Source organism: Pleurodeles waltl, chromosome 1_2, assembly GCF_031143425.1.
Source record: "Pleurodeles waltl isolate 20211129_DDA chromosome 1_2, aPleWal1.hap1.20221129, whole genome shotgun sequence".
NCBI lineage: Eukaryota > Metazoa > Chordata > Amphibia > Caudata > Salamandridae > Pleurodeles > Pleurodeles waltl.
In genome coordinates this window covers 518,003,957-518,017,318 of record NC_090437.1, presented here as the reverse complement: position 1 = coordinate 518,017,318, position 13,362 = coordinate 518,003,957, and positions in this window count along the sequence as shown.

Sequence of the window (13,362 nt, the reverse complement as noted above, 5' to 3'; positions counted from 1 at the left end):
CAGAAACACTAGAATGAGTCCAGCTGGACTCTACATCCCTCCCAAACTTTATTGAGGAACCAAACAAAAGTCCAACCTGTAAAAGAAACAATAACAAAGCACCACAATCAGTCTCTCGGCCTCGAAAAGGCAGACTGCAGAATTGCAGTGGACATGGTGCCGCTGGGAGCATCCGGACACCTCCGCACGAGTCCATAATTTAACCAGGTACAGCTGGGCACGAACACGGTGTGGATGAAGTCCAGATACTTCAGTTGCTTGTCCACGACCTCACAGTTCACTGGATATAGTCGATCCGGTCCTGCCTGGGCTCATGTGGTCAAAGTCTATTTACAGTTTCTGATGCAGGTGCATCTGGAGCAGTGGGGAGTCCACTGTACACAGTTCTGGACGGCATTCTGACTCTGGAGATTGTCTACCTCCTAAGACTGCAGATGACGTGACGGCCTGGGGCGCCTGGGAGTCCAGTGGCAGAGAAGCGGCAGTCTTCCCTCTCGTGCCAGATCTCCATCAAGCAGGAGTCTCCTCGAGGCCCTTTTGCGGGCTTCCACAGGACTGTGTGGACTGTGCTTGCCTATCTCAGGCCCAGCAAAGACGTCTCAGAGGAACAGCCTACAGGACCACATCCTAGTCTCGCATGGAGCCACAAGGGATGTTGATGCAGGGTCCGCTTGCTCGAGCCATCCGGATTCAGGTGCTCTGGCCACGGTGCAAAGTCTTCAGGTGACCAGTCTCTCGATATGAGACCTCCGTGCTTCCGGATGCCTGACGTGGAGCTGTCTCAGATGCATTCTCTCTCAGCGAGATTCCGCTCTCACAGGAATTCGTTGGAGGCCCTTGTCCCTGGATTGCGACGGGACTGCGTGGGCTGTGCGGGCCAACGTCGGCCACGCCAAAGGAGTCTCTCTGAACTCCCAACAGGGCCACGTCCTAGTCTTGTGCGACCCCAAGGGTGGATGGTCCAAATGATCTGGTCTGCTCTCACCGGCAGGCGTCTGGTTCACGGAGATCATGGCAAGTGTTCAGATGATAAGTTTCTACGTTGCCAGACATGCCTTGTCAGCATCGGTTCTTGTTGCTTACTGTCTCCACTCAGGTGGTGCTGTGCTCCTCCTTCGATGATTGGGCGATGCACCTCATCATGATGATGATGTTTTTTCATCCTTTTGCAGATCAAACAGGTGGCGGCGGCTTCGTCAGCGGAAGGACCACTTGATGGACGTAGTGGCCACGTCGGGTCTTGTGTGGCCTGTGCAGTCGGCGTCAGGGATGCCATCACAGCCAAGCAGCCGGTGACAGGTGACAGGTCGGTCGTACTGGGAAGCGTGGGGGACCACCCACATCGCTGTCTTCAGTGACGTCTGCTCACCCCGGTGACTGTCTTGTTACTGATGGGTGCCTCCTCATCTGCTCGCACGAGTCCTCAGTTATGTCACTCTACTTCCTTCCACTTTCACACCTGCGATGGAGTTGATCTGTGGTGTGACCGGTCTGTCACACTCCTCTCCTCATTTCTTGTTGGCGTCGTGCCACTCTCTCTTCTCCTTGGTGTGGCGTCGTGCCACAGGTCACATGTTGCGGCACATGGACCTTGCGCTGCACCTCGGCTGGTACATCTTCCTCTTTGTCCTCGACGTGGCGTGGTGCCATAGGTCGCATGCTGCATCACATGGACCTATCACTGCACCTCCTCTGGTGCATCTTGCTCGGTCGCAGCCTCTCACAGGCTGAGTCCTGCGGGTAGGACATGATCTGCTCTTCAGGCAGACCTCTCCCGGTCTGGTCCGTTCCCGGATCCTCTTGGTGGACCTCTCTCTGGCAGGAGGGTCCCCGCTCTCTTCCTCCTTCTCTTCACTCGAGGGCGGCACTCTTGCTCCTCGAAGCTGCGCTGTTTCGGCGCTCACTCCTGCCATCTGCTCTGGCAGGGTCGGTCAGTTCAGATGACCTGCTCTCTGATGGGCCAACGGTGGCCATCTTCGGTCGTTGTGCGGCCAGCTGACATGGCATCTTTTCCCGTGCGTTACATCATGCTCTCGGGTACTCTCTCCATCTTCACGGACTTTACCCATGTCGTCACATTCTCGGGCGCAGCTCTCTGTGCACGCTGCGCACGTGTCAGTCTCTTTTTTTTTCTGGGTGTCCTGTGGCAACGCCTGGCATGTCCCTTTCTTGTCCTGCGGTGATGTCCATCACTGCTGGGGCATGTGGCGTTCTTTCGGCGGTGGCGGCGGACGGCCGCCAGGGGCTGCGCAGACCATGCGCACTTTCTTCGTACCTCACGTGGCACTTGCATCCGTTTCTCACTGTTGCAGCTTGGCTGGGACAGCTGCAGTCTTCTTCTTTCCTTTTCCAGCTTCGCCTGTGTTGCTTCCTTCTTCCTCGCCGTTTCCATCTTCTGCGCCGTTTCTGTCCATGGGCGCACTCTTGGTTTGGAGCAGTCACTTTCTGAAGGTGCTGCTGTAAACTTGCCTTCATCCAAGCTTCTTTTACTTTTATGACAGAAATAGGGTGCAATACCAACACTGGCCACTGGATGCCAGTAGTGCACTTTTTTTTTCCTAGCTTGAAAGACAATCTTTCCTGTTACCGGCCTCGTTTGTTTGAACAGATGCCGGTGAGGAGGACATGCTGCCGGGAGGACTCCGTCATGCTGGTGGGGGCTGCAGGTAAGTGCAATTTTATTTATTTTCTTTCTCATCTGTCCCTTTTCTCTTTTCATGTTCTTTTTACTTCTGTCTAGTTTTTTTTTTTTTTTTTTTAAACTGCACAGCCTCGTTTGAAGAGGCATGCAGACGGCAGGACTTCAGTGAGGTGGGTGGGGGCTCCGGGCACTGCTTTTTTTCTATATAGGTGCGTGTGAGCACCTCACTTCTTTAGTCCTTTGTTGGAGGTGGGGGCGGCCCTGGGCACCTGTTGCTTTGGTGCGTGGATGCACCATTTTGTTTCAACTTTGTTTCGGTGCGTGTCTGCACCTCAGTTCCTGCCGGGACAAGTGGGGGGGGCAGCCCCTGGGCATTTTCATTTCTTTTGTGGCACCATCGGGGATCTCACGTTGCGGCCGCAGCAGTCCTCCGTGCTGCGGCCGTTTTGCCGGCATTTTTGGGGTGGGGCGGCCCTGGGCAAATCTTCTTTGGTGCGCGATAGCACCATTCTCGGCCACTTTGGCAGTTTTCATGTACTTGGTGCGTGCCTGCACCATGTCATTTCAAATTAGTTTGGTGCGTGTCTGCACCTCATATTTCAGGCTGTATTCGGTGCGTGTCTGCACCGAGCATTTCACTTTACTTTCGGTGCGTCTGCACCACTTTAACCACACTTTGGCAACTCCTCCTCACAGCGCAGGGCGCGCGACAGCGCCACTTTAAAAGGAAAAGGGGGAAACGGCCCCCGGTCGTTTTCTTCGCTGTTGGTGCCTGATCGCACCATGTTTTCCCACGCGCGCGTGGCCGCAGCAGCATGGGACACGCTGCGGACCGGGTTTTTTTTATTTTTTATGTTACCGCCCTGGCCAGAATTGGGCATTTTCTTTTGTTTTTCCACGGCGCACAACAGCGCCTTTTGCCACTGTGCTGCGCGGACCCTGCAGCCCTGCGGGTCGCGCTCTATCCGTCTCTGGGGGGGGGGCAGGCTCAGGTCAATTTCTTCGGGGTGGCACAAGTAACCCAGCACTGCGCGCCTCACAGCGCTTTACGTATTTTTGGCACCGCAGCCTTTTGGCAGGCTGCAGGAAGCTGTGATTGACAGCACTCACCCTCTTCTTTGGCACCAATGGAGCTGGGGCTGCGACGGCCTCGCTTCTCTCTTTCCTCCACCGATTAGGTTCATGTCTGCAACCACGTGGGGTTGCAGATCCCACTCGTCGCCAATGTAATGTGGGGCCCTAGGCCCTCATGCTTGTAAGGAAGGTGACGCAGACACGGTGGTAGGGTGGTAATAAACTGGCCTCAGGCCCGTGCGCCCTGCCCCTTTTATTGGCATGGTCACCTGACTGGTGACGCCTGTGTTGGGTGGGTGTAGGCTACACAAGCAAGACCAGCCCTCAGCAGAGTGGCTGGCAGAAACACTAGAATGAGTCCAGCTGGACTCTACAGCTAGGACCACGAGGGTCCTAGCGCACATAAGGGCATATTTAAAAGTGCCTCCTTGCGCCACATTAGTGTATTTCTTTTTTATGCTAAAGTGACCCAACGAGGCCAAAATCACTGCGCCAGATCTACAAAGTAGCGCAATGCATGCATTGTGCCTCTTTGTAACCCCCTGCACCAGGATTAATGTATGCAAGGGGGGCATTCCCCCATTAGGAGGGCCTAAAAGTGGCACAAAGAAATCTAAAAGATTTCATGGCTCTATTTTTTTTCTAATTTTTAACGCCTGCTGAAATCAGCCATTAAAAGGGGGCATGCCATTGTTTTTAATGGGCCCTATGTACAGTTCAAGGTTAGCGCCAACATTGTGGCGCTACCCATGAATAGTACATCAATAATCTCTGAGATTTTGACACTATTTCCCCCTACCATGTGCCATGGTGCTCTGTATTTTTAACATGGCGCACACATGGTGGCAGTAGTGGGTCGCTAAGGGGCGCAAGGAAAGTGGTGCTGCACTAGGTGCAGCAGCATGTTTTTTAAATCTGCCCCACAGTCTCACAACTCTACATCTCCCCCCTCATTTAAAAAAAAAGAACAAACAATAGTAACATCATACTTCAATAAGCCATCAAGGCACTCACACTACTCGGCCAGATCGAGTGGTATGAGGTAGTTGAGATGCACTCTGGTTGAGCATCAAGGGCACTGGTTCTGATGCTTGATCTGGACAGTTAGGCAAAGTTGTCTCATTCATAAATGCAGGAGCTGATGAACGTCGAGATAGGTGCTTAAAATGTGATGAGTCCCGTGTGATGGACTGTTCGGGAGGATGTGCCATCACCATATGCCCTTTGCATGTTGTAGGAAGGTAGCCTCTTTCTAGCCTTGTTACCCCCACTTTTGGCCTGTTTGTGAGTATATGTCAGGGTGATTTTACTGACTCACTGGGATCCTGCTAGCCAGGGCCCCAGTGCTCATAGTGGAAACACTATGTTGTCAGTGTGTTTGATATGTGTCAATGGGATCGTGCTAGCCAGGAAACAGGTGCTCATAAGTTTGTGGCCTATATGTGTTCCCTGTGTGGTGCCTAAATGTATCACTAAGGCTCTGCTAACCAGAAACTCAGTGTTTATGCTCTCTTTGCTTTTAAAATTGTCACTGCAGGCTAGTGACTAATTTGACCAATTCTAATTGGCCCACTGGAACACCCTTATAATCCCACAGTATATGGTACCTAGATACCCAGGGTATTGGGGTTCCAGGAGATCCCTATAGGCTGTATCATTTCTTATGCCACCCTTAGGGAGCTCAGACAATTATTACACAGGACTACCACTGCAGCCTGAGGGAAATAATGTCCACGTTATTTCACAGCCATTTTACACTGCACTTAAGTAACTTATAAGTCACCTATATGTCTAACCCTAACTTAGTGAAGGTTAGGTGCAAAGTTACTAAGTGTGAGGGCACCCTGGCACTAGCCAAGGTGCCCCCACATTGTTAAGGGCAATTTCCGCGGACTTTGTGAGTGCGGGGACACTATTACACGCGTGAACTACATATAGGTCAATACCTATGTGTAGCGTCACAATGGTAACTCCGAACATGGCCACGTAACATGTCTAGGATCATGGAATTGTCCCCCAATACCATTTTAGTATTGGGGGAACAATCCCATGCATCCCCGGGGCTCCAGCATGGACCACGGTTACTGCCAAGCTAGCTCTCTGGGGTTTTCTCGGCAGCTACTGCTGCTGCCAATCCTCAGACTGGTTTCTGCCCCCCTGGGGCCTGGGAAGCCCAGTCCCAGGAAGGAAGAACAAAGGATTCCCTCTGAGAGAGGGTGTTAAACCCTCTCCCTTTGGAAATAGTGTTAAGGGCCTGAGAGGAGTAGCCTCTCCTGGCCTCTGGAAATGCCTTGAAGGGCACAGATGGTGCTCTCCATGCATAAACCAGTCTACACCAGTTCAGGGATCCCCAGCCCCTGCTCTGGCACGAAACTGGACAAAGGAAAGAGGAGTGACCACTCCCCTGTCCATCACCACCCATGGGGTGGTGCCCAGAGCTCCTCCAGTGTGTCCCAGACCTCTGCCATCTTGAATTGCAGAGGTGTGAGGGCACAATGGAGACCTCTGAGTGACCAGTGCCAGCCGGAGATGTCAGAGACCCCTCCCAATAGGCTGTTACCTGGTTAGGTAGCCAATCCTCCTCTTAGGGCTATTTAGGGTCTCTCCTGTGGGCTTCTCTTCAGATAACGAATGCAAGAGCTCACCAGAGTTCTTCTGCACTTCTTTCTTCAACTTCTGTCAAGGATCGACCACTGACTGCTCCAGGACGCCTGCAAAACCTCAACAAAGTAGCAAGAAGACTACCAGCAACATTGTAGCGCCTAATCATGCCGGCTTTCTCAACTGTTTCCTGGTGGTGCATGCTCTGAGGGCTGCCTGCCTTCACCCTTCACTGGAAGCCAAGAAGAAATCTCCTGTGGCTCGACGGAATCTTCCCCCTGCTAACACAGGCACGAACTTCTGCCTCACCGGTCCTATGGGTCCCCTCTCATCTTGACGAGCGTGGTCACTGGAACCCAGGAGCTGGATCCAAGTGACCCCGACAGTCCAATGGTCCTTCTGTCCAAATTTGGTGGAGGTAAGTCCTGGCCTCCCCACGCCAGAGAGTAATCCTTTGTTCTGTGTGATCTGCAGCTGCTAGGGCTTCTGTACACTTTTGCAAGACTTCCTTTGTGCACAGCATAGCCCCGGTACCCAGCACTCCATCCTTCCGTTGTTGCAGAATCTCTGGCTTCTTCCACCCGGAGGCAGCCCTTTGCACCTTTATCCGGGGTTTAGTGGGCTCGTACCCCCCTGGACACTTGCGTGACTCTTGGATTTGGTCCCCTTCCTTTGCAGGTCCTCAGTTCTAGGAATCCATCTTCAGTGCTTTGCAGTCAGTTGTTGTCTTTTCAGAATCCCCTATCTCGACTTTACTGTCTTTCTAGGGTAGCAGGGTAACTTTACTCTTACTTTTCAGGGTCTTGAGGTAGGGTATCTTGGACACCCTTAGTGTTTTCTTACACTCCCAGCGACCCTCTACACACTACACTAGGCCTGGGGTCCATTCGTGGTTCTCATTCCACTTTTGGAGTATATGGTTTGTGTTGCCCCTAGGCCTATTGTCTCCTATTGCATTCTATTGGGTTCTACAGTGTTTGCACTACTTTTCTAAGTGTTTTACTACCTGAGTTTGGTTTGTGTGTATATTTTGTGTAAATTACTTACCTCCTAAGGGAGTATATTCTCTGAGATACTTTTGGCATATTGTCACTAAAATAAAGTACCTTTATTTTTAGTAACTCTGAGTATTGTGCTTCTTATGATATAGTGCTATATGATATAAGTGGTATAGTAGGAGCTTTGCGTGTCTCCTAGTTCAGCCTAAGCTGCTCTGCTATAGCTACCTCTATCAGCCTAAGCTGCTAGAACACTACTAATCTACTAATAAGGGATAACTGGACCTGGCACTAGGTGTAAGTACCACAAGGTACCCACTATAAGCCAGGTCAGCCTCCTACATTGGTGGTGCAGCAGTGGTATAAGTACTTGTAACTGCTTTACCACTTTGTCATTGGTGCTTTTCATAAGAAAAACATATACCAAATACTTCAGAATAAATACAGTAACCTAAACAGTTTAACTTTCCTTCTCTAAAACTTTCTAAAATGTTTCTGAAAAGTTTCTGAAAACTTTCTAAAGTTTGAAAAAGTTTGAAAAAGTTTTTCTCTGTTCTTTTAAAAGTTCCAAAAACTTTTTTCTCTCTCTGTCCTAAACCCTTTCTGTCATGTCTGGAGTAGAGCTTACTCCCACGGTTGTCCAGGAAACATATGGGAATCTAAACTTTAAAAGTTTAAGGGGTCTCTGCATTGAAAGAGGTTTAGCAATTGGTAAGAATCCTACAAAAGATCTTCTCCTTAGCCTTCTCCTAGAAAGTGACCAGAACCAGTCTGGCCCATCCCAGGATCAGGAGGTAGAGGAGGGGGGTAACCAGCCCAACTCAGAGGAGTCCCCTGAGGATGCTGGACAGGGTTCTTCCAAGGACCTGTCAGCTAACAGGCCATCTAGTGACACTGGTAGTGGGAGGGGGTCACACACTAGTAGGGCACCTTTCACTCCTAAAGGCCAGGTTACTAGAGTCCAGTCAGTTAGGGACAGGTCCAACTCTGTCAATTCCCACATTTCTTCTGTGTCTCACAATTCCCAAGCCTCCCACTCTGAGGATAACTTAATGGAAAGGGAACTCAGAAAGCTGAGGTTGGAAGAGGCCAGGCTGAAGCTTAAACAACAGTAGCTGGTATTAGACAGGGAATTTCTGGATGTGGAAAGGGAAAGCCAGAGGTTGGGGTTAGTTCCCCATGGTGACAGCAGCAGTGTTTTTGATCGTAATCCTGTTAGAGAACAAGATTCCAGAAACCTGCATAAGATAGTCCCCCCTTACAAGGAGGGGGATGACATTAACAAGTGGTTTGCTGCACTTGAGAGGGCCTGTATGGTATGGTTAGTCCCTCAAAGGCAGTGGGTTGCTATCTTGTGGCTATCTTTCACCGGTAAGGGTAGGGATAGGCTCCTTACTGTCAGAGAAAGTGATGCTAATAACTACAAAGTTTTGAAGGATGCACTGTTGGATGGATTTGGCTTAACCACTGAGCAATACAGGATTACGTTCAGAGGCACTAGAAAGGAGTCCTCTCAAGACTGGACAGGCTTTGTAGACTGTTCAGAGAAGGCCTTGGATGGTTGGTTACATGAAAGTAAGGTGACTGACCATGAAAGCCTGTATAATCTAATCCTGAGAGAGTATATTTTGAACAATTGTGTGTCTGATTTGATGCACCAGTACTTGGTAGACTCAGATCTGACCTCTCCCCAAGAATTGGGAAAGAAGGCAGACAAATGGGTGAGAACAAGAGTGAAAAGAAAAGTTCATACAGGAGGTGACAAGGATGGCAAGAAGAAAGATGGTGAGAAATCTCAGGATAAACATGGGGATAAAGGTAAAACACATTAAAAAGCCTTGGTGCTATGTGTGTAAAAATGAAGGCCATAGGCCAGGGGATAAGTCCTGCCCAGGTAAACTGCCCTGAGCCTACCACCACTAATACATCAAACTCTAGTGCCCCTAGCAGTAGTGGTAATAGTGGTGGGACTTCTGGCAACAGTCAAAATAAGGGTGTCGTTGGGTTCACTTATGGGTCCTGTTAGGGTTTGTACACAGCAAAGAGCATGTCCCCTCTCACTGCACTAGTGGGTTCTGTAATAGCTCCCTTTTAAACTTACTATTGAAAGCCTTTCTTGTTATCTCACCTCCCCCCCCCCCTAGGCTTCTGTGTATGTTGTTTAATGTGCTGTTTTGTTTACACATTGGGCCTTGCTTTTACCAAGGCTTCTTTAAAACACTCCTCCCTAGGCCATGTGTTAATCCAACTCATTTGCATAATAACTGAAACTCAGCACACCTTTCAAGAACATGTGCAGCATGTGAGGACCACACCCAGCTCTTCAAACCACACCCAGCTCTGCACACCTTCCAAGAACATGTGCAGCATGTGAGGACCACACCCAGCCCTTCAAACCACACCCAGCCCTGTCTATAAAAGGCATCCCCCGAGCCTCACCCAGTGCTTGTGCTCGTCTACCTCCCGCTTACCTGAGAACAGATCCCTCGGCGCTGGCACTCCTGCTCTTTACAGACTTTCATTGACTTCAATGGGCGCAGCTTCTGGCTCTTCCTTCTTCCGGTTTCCGGTTCCTCCTTGCTTCAGCCTCTCTCCTATGAGTAACCTGCAAAAGAGAAAGAAGACATGGTTAGACTGATCAGTATCTCTTGCCAGCAACAAGTAAGTGCAAAACCTTTTATTACCTGAAAGAACTTTGACAACAATTTCTGGATTCGTGTATAGACAATTTGAAACGAAATACCTTCCACGAACATTGTGATTCAAACTCTTTGTTACAAGAATATTTTGCAGAACTTTGTGAAGCAAACATTGTTTTTTCTCATGGAACTTTTTAAGAATCGAACAGTGGAAACCATTAACAGCAAGGCAAACAGTAAATCAAGGACTTTCACAAATTACATGCTGTATTTTGATGTAAAAGTACAGTATTTGTTTTATAAAAGATTCTGGAAATATGGGAAAAAAGTTTTACAGTAATAGAAAACACATCCCAGAGCAGTAACACATTCCAAATCTGGAAACTAGAGACCAGGATCCAAAAGGTACTTTTAGAAGAGAATTTCTAATAAATAAAGGGATAGTCAGGAACCCATTTAGGAATAGGTTGCACTTATCTGTTCTTTGTTTATGTTTCATTAGGCACCAGTTTCTACAGAAGTCAGAAAGGGCCGCAGATTTGTGCAGCACTTCAACAGTGGAAACGCAAGAACGGTGTTGTCTCTCTTTTTTTTATTTTATCCACTTCCCCCCTTCCCTTGAGCTTCTGTTCTTAGTGCACTGTTTTAAAAACTAGTGTGCTGGAACAAGCAGTTTCAGGGTGAGGTCGGATTGTCTTCAACCTCCATCAGAACTGAACAAGAACTCAGGTGACCTGGGCTTTGACAGAAGCACAAGCCTTTAAAAAATTTCAGTTCTGGTGGACGATGAATACCGGGGAAGAAATAGAGGGCATTGTCGTCACGGATATGGCGCAGGCCCTAAATGAGGACTTGGCTCATAATGAATCAGTGTCTGGCATCTTGCAACATATGCAAGAGGAAATAGAGAGATTAAAGATGGAGAATACCTCTTTAAAAGAGGATTTAAGCAGGTATAAATTTAGGGGATCTCAGTGCAACACAGCTTCTACGCCTTTGTTTAAAACCTCCTCAGAGACAGGGGCGCCATCAAAACATACAACTTTGCCTTCCCCAGTTGAGGTTACTGTTAATGTTCCTAATGTTGTGCCCTTAGCAGCACCTGAACGTTTTCATGGAGATAGTAACAAATTCCATGTTTTTATCAATCAATGTCAATTACACTTCATTTGTAAGCCACAACAGTTCCCTACTGATGATACGAAAGTGGCATTCGTCTTGTCTTATTTGGGTGGCACAGCAGCCAATTGGTCAATTCCTTTCGTGGATAGAGATGATCCCATCCTCCATAATTGGAATCAATTTAAACGTACCATGACCAGCCTTTTTGCAAAACACACTTTCATGCAGGCAAGTGATAATGAGCTTTTAAATCTTAAACAAGGTAACAAGGATTTATTGACCTATCTCACTAGTTTTAATCGTTTACTCACCGAGACACAGTGGCCAGAAGAAAAGCGTGTCTCCCTTTTTTATAAAGGTTTGAGAGACGAGTTAAAAGACGCGCTGGCTCATATCGTTGATTTGCCAAAAGACTATTCAGACTTTGTAGATTTAGTTGTGAAATTAGAACATAGACTAGGAGAAAGAAAGGGAGATAAATACAAAATGTAATCACGGTTAACTTTTATTAGACACGAGAAGAAAGACACAGATAATAAACTCCCTGAACCAGAGCCTATGCAAATAGGGACACTCAGAGGTCCACTCACATCAGAGGAAAAAGAAAGAAGGAGAAAATTTCAATTATGTTTATATTGTGGCAGGGCAGGTCACTTTGCCAGAGAATGTCCAGTAAAGCCTAAAACTCCACGAAAGGGTGCTGTTTCCTCCACCTCCTCAACTGAATCGGGAAACGATTAAGCTCGACAAGGGGAGAGGTTACTTGTTCGAGAAAACATCTTAATCAAACCTCTAATGCTGCAGCCTTCAGGGTACCGCACATACCTAGACATTTCATAATTCAGGTCATTTTAATTGTTACTACTCAAGTGAGGCATTCTCTCCCTGTCCTATTGGACTCAGGCGCGACAGGAAATTTTGTGGATAATAAGTTAGCTGAAATCTTAGGACTTCCTATGTGCCTAAAGCCTTGTCCAGAAGCAGTATGTGCAGTGGATGGGTCAGAATTGACCTCTGGATTAATCACAGAACAAACAAGTCCACTTGTTATGGTCTGTCAGAACGGGCACACAGAGGTGATTAGCTTTGATCTGATGGATACTCCTAATTTTGGTTTGATTCTCGGGGTACCCTGGTTAACAACTCATAACCCAAAAATTGATTGGGTGAATAGAACTGTTACTTTGGATTCCTCTTTCTGTAGAACCAATTGCTATCAAGAAGCAGGTGCAGAACAGAGCACAGTATTACACTGTGCTAGTGTTACACAAGATGAACCAAGTCTCCCTCCTGAATATTCTGACTTTAAAGACGTCTTTGATCCAGTAAAGGCTAGTGTGCTGCCCCCACATCGGTCTTATGACTGCCGTATAGATCTTTTCCCAGGGGCCCCTTTACCTAATAACAGAGTATATGCTTTGACTGACGAAGAAACCAAATACTTAAGAACCTACCTAGATGACCTACTACAGTCTGGGTTCATCCGTCATTCCACATCTCCGGTGTCATCTCCACTCTTTTTTATCCCGAAGCCAGATAAATCCCTGCGCGCGTGTATCGATTATAGAGGACTAAATAAGGCTACAATAAAGAATAAATATCCTCTTCCTCTAATACCTGTGTTGTTGGATCAATTAAGACATTCTACTGTATACACTAAACTAGATCTGCAGGGAGCATACCACCTGGTCCGAGTAAAAGAGGGGGATGAGTGGAAGACAGCTTTCAAGACAAAGTTTGGTTTATTTGAGTACACAGTAATGCCCTTTGGGTTATGTAATGCCCCTGCGGCCTTTCAGTTCTTTATAAATGAGGTCCTACACAAATTCCTGGACGTTTGTGTCATAGTATACATAGACGACATCCTCATTTACTCTAAGAACTCAGAAGAACATACCCAACATGTTCGTGCAGTATTATCAAAGTTAAAAGAAAATCATCTTTTTGCTAAGTTAGAAAAGTGTACTTTTAATGTCAACAAGGTGGACTTTTTAGGATACTGCCTGTCACCTCAAGGAATAACTATGTATGTAAAGAAAATCAGTGCTATTGCTGATTGGCCAGAACCATCCTCTGTAAAAGATATTCAGAAATTTCTGGGTTTCGCCAATTTTTATGGGAGGTTTATTGCACATTTTGCAGACATTGCGGCCCCAATAACTACCTTGTTGCGGAAAGGGCAACGATTTCTTTGGACTGATGAGGCGGCACATGCCTTTCAACTCCTAAAACAAAAGTTCACTTCAGCCCCAATTCTGAAACATCCTGATCCTGACTTGCCCTTTTT